Consider the following 8,815-nt stretch of genomic DNA (forward strand, 5'->3'; position numbering starts at 1 on the left):
TCACAAGCTTTGGCCACAGATCCATTAGCCTTATATCCACCACAAAATACATGTACACACACTTCCTCCTCCACCACAGCCAACCATAGATGAACCTGACTATGACAACATCTTCAAGACCCATTACCATCTTGCCCGAAGACTACACACAAAGCCTAAGCCACACCCGGTCCAACCTACAGGATCTTCACAAAGAAGGACGCATAATCCACCATGGTCAGAAAGAGAATTTCTCAGAGGAGAAATATCTGGAGAAAAAACTGAGACAATTTCCAAAAGAAAAGAAGAGCAGGCACCAGAAAGGGAAACAATCGGAATGATTAATGCAGACGTCACTTCAAGTGACTCGTTTGAAGAAGTAACGTCTGACTCATCAGACTTTTCGGTTGAAGAATCATCTGAGGAAGATCAAATTGCAGATCTTTCTGCAATAGCGATGGTTGATCAGGCCAACCCAACCTCAGAGAACCAGGATGACCGGCAATCTTAGAGAGTGGATAAAACACTAAGTGAGTATGAGCGAATGCAGCTCACTGGTGGAAGTGCTGCTCAGTTTCTAGGAAGGTTGCATAGAGAATTTCTAGAGACATTGAATTATTCAGCAAAGAAATTCCCAGAATACTATGAGATGAAATGTTGTTCACTTAAGAAAGATCTAGAAAAGCATTTCAAAAGAATGCAGGCCAAATACTATCCTCTTGGAGGGCAGAGCAATTCAACACTTAAGGAAGTGTATCTTGCTTCACTCCCAAAAGAGCTCCTACCAGAGATACGAAGAACAATGACCATCTACCAGAAGGATATTCCAACAATAACCTTCGGGAGATCTACCAATTGGCTCTAGCTCTCTTGATAAGCTCTGCAACGCAAGACCTGTTCAAACTAGCCAAGAATTCTTGCTTCACTCCCAAAAGAGCTCCTACCAGAGATACGAAGAACAATGACCATCTACCAGAAGGATATTCCAACAATAACCTTCGGAGAGATCTACCAATTGGCTCTAGCAGCTCTTGATAAGCTCTGCAACCAGCAAGACCTGTTCAAACAGCTAGCCAAGAATTCCCTCAGATTAAAGGGAGCGTGCAACAAGTCTTATTTGCAGATCAAATGCAAGGATAAAGACTCTTGTGATTGCCACACAAAAAAGAAGCACCACTTCAGAGGAACCAGACGGCCAGATTTTTATCAAAGCCATTTCAGCAGAAGAAGGAAGTTCAATGGAAAGAAACGGTTCTTCAGGAAAAAGACTTTCAAGGACAAGCGAACAAAAAAATGCTTTCTTTGTGGACAAGCTGGGCACTTTGCCAAGAAATGTCCCAATAAGAAGCAGACAAGCAAAAGGGAAATAAAGATGCTTCAATCTTTACAAGACGCTGTCTTAACCCGAGAAGATGAAGATCTTGAATCTATCCTTGAAGAACAGTCAGAAGCAGATGAATACACAAAGTATATGCTTCATGATCCTGAAGATAGTTCTTCTGATGATGACTACAGACCAATCCACTATATGGCGCCTGCTCCGCCTCAACAGCGGATGACAGAAGGAGGATGTCTAGGAAGCTTAGGTTCCAAAAGAATTGATGGAATCCAACGACCCCACTTCAAAGTCAAACTTTTGGCGTCCAAGTATGATGTGCCAAAAAAGGTCGTAGCACTGCTTGATACAGGATCTTGTGCAACTGTTGTCAGGCCCAATCTGTTACCTGATGAAATTTGGGCTCCTCATGACAAGATATATACAACAGCCAGCCAAGGAAGATTTACTATTGATCACATTTCTAGAGGAAATATTGGGCTACAAATATTTCCTGAAATGGTGATTTGGCTAAAGGTTCTGGGAAGCTACCTCCCTGAGAAGGATGTACTGTTTGGTTTTGATGCATATTACCAAACGCAGGGAATGTCAATATGGCCTGAAGGACTGAAATACAAAAAGAAGTTCTTGCCATTTCTCGAAAACAGAGGCATCTATGAAATTAGCAAGGCTCCTTCAGACTATGAAGCTATTCAGAACAGGTTACTAAAAACTTGTTGTGACAGTCATGACAAGTTTGATCACCCTCTTCCTTTGTGGAAGAATCAAGAGTTCTTCATTCAATTGCCCTTCAAAAAGAATGAAGATATCAATCCTACCAAGGCGACCCACTCAGGAATCCTGAAGATCTGAAGTTAGCAAAGGAAGAATGTGCTTCGTTACTGAAGCAAGGTTTAATTGAACCCACAACTTCCAACTGGGCATACCAAGCATTCTATGTGGAAAAGAGGTCTGAACAGATCAGAGGAAAGAAGAGATTAGTGATTGATTACAAACCCTTAAACCTCTTCTTACAAGACGACAAGTTTCCACTACCAAGGATTGACGCCATAACTCCTCGGCTTAATGAAGCTAAACTTTTCAGTAAGTTTGATTTTAAAGCAGGATTTTGGCAATTGGGTATCCACCCCAAAGACAGATATAAAACGGGCTTTTGCATACCTGATGCACAATACCAATGGACTGTCATGCCATTTGGACTAAAGGTAGCACCATCATTATTCCAAAAAACGATGATCAGAATCTTTGAGCCTATACTTCACTCAGCTCTCATCTACATAGATGACATCCTACTGTTCTCAAAGGACGGCCCAACTCATCAGGCCCTTCTGATCCAGTTTACTGAAATTGTGGAAAAATATGGAATAATGCTATCCAAAAAAAAGAGCCTTATTGGTCAGGCCCAAATTGATTTTTTGGGAATGACTTTCAATAATGGTTTCTTCCAGCCTGGAGAGCACATCTCGAAGCAACTGTTAAATTTTCCTGATAGCCACCTGACGACAAAGCAGGTCCAACAGTTCTTAGGCATCATCAATTACATCCGTGACTTTATTCCGGATGTGACGAGACACACAAGCCAGTTGTCAAAGTTACTAAAAAAGCAACCCCCACCTTGGGGCCCTGAACAGACGACAGCTGTCAAGCACCTGAAAGAAGTAGCACAGAAACCCCCACCATTGAAGATTCCTAGCAATGGACAACGCATCCTGCAAACTGATGCTAGTGATAATTACTGGGGAGCTGTTCTCCTTGAAGAGATTGATGGAACAAGACACTACTGTGCGCATGCAAGCGGACAGTTCAAGGAGTCAGAAAAACACTACCATGCTACATACAAAGAGATCCTCGCAGTCAAAAGAGGAATCGAGAAGTTCAGTTTTCATTTGAGTGCATATCATTTCATTGTGGAAATGGACAATACGTCCTTTCCATCTATGCTGGACACCAAAGGAAAGATACTACCAAACTCACAACTTCTAAGATGGAAAGATTGGTTTTCACGCTATAAATTCACAGTAAAACACATCAAAGGGAACCACAACACCATAGCTGACTACCTTTCCAGACCAACCAAAGAACCTCCACCCAAAGTTCTTCACATCTTAGCCATGAATAGAGCTTCACCACCAACCTTCCCTCTTCCAGACTGCCCTCAAGACCATAAGTTCTATAGAAGAGAACCTGGACCGTTTCCTTTTTCCCTTCGACCTAGGACTGCTACTGAAGTCAAGAGCCTAGCCGAAGAATGCCTGTTTTACTGGTTACACAGGCTCCTCCTTGTTACCCAAATCACAGCAAAACCTCAACATTTTCACCCGAAAACACCTTATCATATCATACCCACCATCAAAGGTGAAATTCCTGAAGAAATGCTGTGGTTCATATGGGCGCTCTCTGTTCAGTATGATTGCGCTATCATAGTTCCTGGAATTGCTATGTACAGACTTCTCTGTGACAAAAGCTTCTCAGGAACAAATCTTGAGAAACTTCTCAAGATGTTTGCACCTATTCCATTTTGGAGAGGAAGACTTTTCAGTGCGCTAACAGACCATGACGTTTGGAACATTTCTGATAAGCTGAGACACAGGTTTTACTGTGCCTTTGTCTTAAGAAGGCTATTTGTTTCCCATCAAGGAATCCTTTACACCAGAAACAACATCAACATTGTTGGTTATTCAAAGATATGGCCAACAGATGAAAAACACTGTCTCAACAATCTGGCCAAACATCTTACCTTCCACAACAATCCCAACGTTGATGTACTCACAGGAGCCATTAAAGGACTCTCACTTTCATCAGAAGAGGAAGCTTCCTCCTCCAGAACTGTACAGGAAGAATTAAGAGAATTCCAAGCCAACTTTCTTGCTTCATCTGTGATTTATCCTACACCACCACTCTACCAAGATGAACACCCATGGAATTCTCCTCTTGAAGATCAAGCCACCTATGGCTACAGAAATATTGAAGATGAGGAACCAGGATCAAGGGTCTATCCAATACCGCCAAGCCCAACATATGTGGATGCTGGTATTGAAGACGATGATACTGAGGATCAATACACAGAAGGACCACATGACCTTGTGGATGACATTGATGAACATGAGCCCATTACGAAATACAATCCGTGAAGAATGGGACCCAGCAACAATCATAATGTCCAGAAATAATTATGATATTTTGTCTTTTATAATCATGTAAAATATGGTGTGACATAAAGTAAGTTTGTCCTTTTATAATCATAAAAAGGAGTGATGTGAGATAAAGCTGTCATAATGTAACCAGAGATGAGATTCCTTCTTATCTCTTAGTAGTGCGGTCCACGTGTCTGTATTCAAGTAGCTTACTTAAAGTTGTTTGTCTTGTTGTAATGATGGATAAGATTCTTTCTTATCCTCCACTACCCGAGGTGCATCCAGACGTACTTCTGAAAGAACATACCAAGGAACCAATACATCTTGTCATCTCTATCCCGATTTCCCACTAAACTCATCTCAATTGGGGATTCAAGGGACCTTATGACAAGACCGTCATGGATGCCGATATGTTCTTTCTTTCCAATACTGGAACTTCTCATGGATCGGATCAGTTTCATTTTTGATAGGCAGGATCCTCAAGACTGAGGCAAGCCTAGAGCATACGTGAAACTAGTAAGCAAAGATAAGCATATTGGAGACTCAAGATTTCAGAGAAGAAGAGATTTAGAGAGTATTCATGGTGAATATCTTACAATGGTTATATTGAAAGATCAACTTCTGGTTTTTACAATGGGAGAGCCCTCTATATATAGAGACTCTTGGGTAGTGGAGGATAAGAAAGAATCTTATCCATCATTACAACAAGACAAACAACTTTAAGTAAGCTACTTGAATACAGACACGTGGACCGCACTACTAAGAGATAAGAAGGAATCTCATCTCTGGTTACATTATGACAGCTTTATCTCACATCACTCCTTTTTATGATTATAAAAGGACAAACTTACTTTATGTCACACCATATTTTACATGATTATAAAAGACAAAATATCATAATTATTTCTGGACATTATGATTGTTGCTGGGTCCCATTCTTCACGGATTGTATTTCGTAATGGGCTCATGTTCATCAATGTCATCCACAAGGTCATGTGGTCCTTCTGTGTATTGATCCTCAGTATCATCGTCTTCAATACCAGCATCCACATATGTTGGGCTTGGCGGTATTGGATAGACCCTTGATCCTGGTTTCTCATCTTCAATATTTCCGTAGCCATAGGTGGCTTGATCTTCAAGAGGAGAATTCCATGGGTGTTCATCTTGGTAGAGTTGTGGTGTAGGATAAATCACAGATGAAGCAAGAAAGTTGGCTTGGAATTCTCTTAATTCTTCCTGTACAGTTCTGGAGGAGGAAGCTTCCTCTTCTGATGAAAGTGAGAGTCCTTCAATGGCTCCTGTGAGTACATCAACGTTAGGATTGTTGTGGAAGGTAAGATGTTTGGCCAGATTGTTGAGACAGTATTTTTCATCTGTTGGCCATATCTTTGAATAACCAACAATGTTGATGTTGTTTCTGGTGTAAAGGATTCCTTGATGGGAAACAAATAGCCTTCTTAAGACAAAGGCACAGTAAAACCTGTGTCTCAGCTTATCAGAAATGTTCCAAACGTCATGGTCTGTTAGCGCACTGAAAAGTTTTCCTCTCCAAAATGGAATAGGTGCAAACATCTTGAGAAGTTTCTCAAGATTTGTTCCTGAGAAGCTTTTGTCACAGAGAAGTCTGTACATAGCAATTCCAGGAACTATGATAGCGCAATCATACTGAACAGAGAGCGCCCATATGAACCACAGCATTTCTTCAGGAATTTCACCTTTGATGGTGGGTATGATATGATAAGGTGTTTTCGGGTGAAAATGTTGAGGTTTTGCTGTGATTTGGGTAACAAGGAGGAGCCTGTGTAACCAGTAAAACAGGCATTCTTCGGCTAGGCTCTTGACTTCAGTAGCAGTCCTAGGTCGAAGGGAAAAAGGAAACGGTCCAGGTTCTCTTCTATAGAACTTATGGTCTTGAGGGCAGTCTGGAAGAGGGAAGGTTGGTGGTGAAGCTCTATTCATGGCTAAGATGTGAAGAACTTTGGGTGGAGGTTCTTTGGTTGGTCTGGAAAGGTAGTCAGCTATGGTGTTGTGGTTCCCTTTGATGTGTTTTACTGTGAATTTATAGCGTGAAAACCAATCTTTCCATCTTAGAAGTTGTGAGTTTGGTAGTATCTTTCCTTTGGTGTCCAGCATAGATGGAAAGGACGTATTGTCCATTTCCACAATGAAATGATATGCACTCAAATGAAAACTGAACTTCTCGATTCCTCTTTTGACTGCGAGGATCTCTTTGTATGTAGCATGGTAGTGTTTTTCTGACTCCTTGAACTGTCCGCTTGCATGCGCACAGTAGTGTCTTGTTCCATCAATCTCTTCAAGGAGAACAGCTCCCCAGTAATTATCACTAGCATCAGTTTGCAGGATGCGTTGTCCATTGCTAGGAATCTTCAATGGTGGGGGTTTCTGTGCTACTTCTTTCAGGTGCTTGACAGCTGTCGTCTGTTCAGGGCCCCAAGTGGGGGTTGCTTTAGTAACTTTGACAACTGGCTTGTGTGTCTCGTCACATCCGAATAAAGTCACGGATGTAATTGATGATGCCTAAGAACTGTGGACCTGCTTTGTCGTCAGGTGGCTATCAGGAAAATTTAACAGTTGCTTCGAGATGTGCTCTCCAGGCTGGAAGAAACCATTATTGAAAGTCATTCCCAAAAAATCAATTTGGGCCTGACCAATAAGGCTCTTTTTTTGGATAGCATTATTCCATATTTTTCCACAATTTCAGTAAACTGGATCAGAAGGGCCTGATGAGTTGGGCCGTCCTTTGAGAACAGTAGGATGTCATCTATGTAGATGAGAGCTGAGTGAAGTATAGGCTCAAAGATTCTGGTCATCGTTTTTTGGAATAATGATGGTGCTACCTTTAGTCCAAATGGCATGACAGTCCATTGGTATTGTGCATCAGGTATGCAAAAGCCCGTTTTATATCTGTCTTTGGGGTGGATACCCAATTGCCAAAATCCTGCTTTAAAATCAAACTTACTGAAAAGTTTAGCTTCATTAAGCCGAGGAGTTATGGCGTCAATCCTTGGTAGTGGAAACTTGTCGTCTTGTAAGAAGAGGTTTAAGGGTTTGTAATCAATCACTAATCTCTTCTTTCCTCTGATCTGTTCAGACCTCTTTTCCACATAGAATGCTTGGCATGCCCAGTTGGAAGTTGTGGGTTCAATTAAACCTTGCTTCAGTAACGAAGCACATTCTTCCTTTGCTAACTTCAGATCTTCAGGATTCATTCCTGAGTGGGTCGCCTTGGTAGGATTGATATCTTCATTCTTTTTGAAGGGCAATTGAATGAAGAACTCTTGATTCTTCCACAAAGGAAGAGGGTGATCAAACTTGTCATGACTGTCACAACAAGTTTTTAGTAACCTGTTCTGAATAGCTTCATAGTCTGAAGGAGCCTTGCTAATTTCATAGATGCCTCTGTTTTCGAGAAATGGCAAGAACTTCTTTTTGTATTTCAGTCCTTCAGGCCATATTGACATTCCCTGCGTTTGGTAATATGCATCAAAACCAAACAGTACATCCTTCTCAGGGAGGTAGCTTCCCAGAACCTTTAGCCAAATCACCATTTCAGGAAATATTTGTAGCCCAATATTTCCTCTAGAAATGTGATCAATAGTAAATCTTCCTTGCTGGCTGTTGTATATTTGTCATGAGGAGCCCAAATTTCATCAGGTAACAGATTGGGCTGACAAACAGTTGCACAAGATCCTGTATCAAGCAGTGCTACGACCTTTTGGCACATCATACTTGGACGCCAAAAGTTTGACTTTGAAGTGGGGTCGTTGGATTCCATCAATTCTTTTGGAACCTAAGCTTCCTAGACATCCTCCTTCTGTCATCCGCTGTTGAGGCGGAGCAGGCGCCATATAGTGGATTGGTCTGTAGTCATCATCAGAAGAACTATCTTCAGGATCATGAAGCATACTTGTGTATTCATCTGCTTCTGACTGTTCTTCAAGGATAGATTCAAGATCTTCATCTTCTCGGGTTAAGACAGCGTCTTGTAAAGATTGAAGCATCTTTATTTCCCTTTTGCTTGTCTGCTTCTTATTGGGACATTTCTTGGCAAAGTGCCCAGCTTGTCCACAAAGAAAGCATTTGTTTGTTCGCTTGTCCTTGAAAGTCTTTTTCCTGAAGAACTGTTTCTTTCCATTGAACTTCCTTCTTCTGCTGAAATGGCTTTGATAAAAATCTGGCCGTCTGGTTCCTCTGAAGTGGTGCTTCTTTTTTGTGTGGCAATCACAAGAGTCTTTATCCTTGCATTTGATCTGCAAATAAGACTTGTTGCACGCTCCCTTTAATCTGAGGGAATTCTTGGCTAGCTGTTTGAACAGGTCTTGCTGGTTGCAGAGCTTATCAAGAG

The sequence above is a fragment of the Arachis stenosperma genome, chromosome 6, assembly GCF_014773155.1.
Source record: "Arachis stenosperma cultivar V10309 chromosome 6, arast.V10309.gnm1.PFL2, whole genome shotgun sequence".
Taxonomy (NCBI): Eukaryota; Viridiplantae; Streptophyta; class Magnoliopsida; order Fabales; family Fabaceae; genus Arachis; species Arachis stenosperma.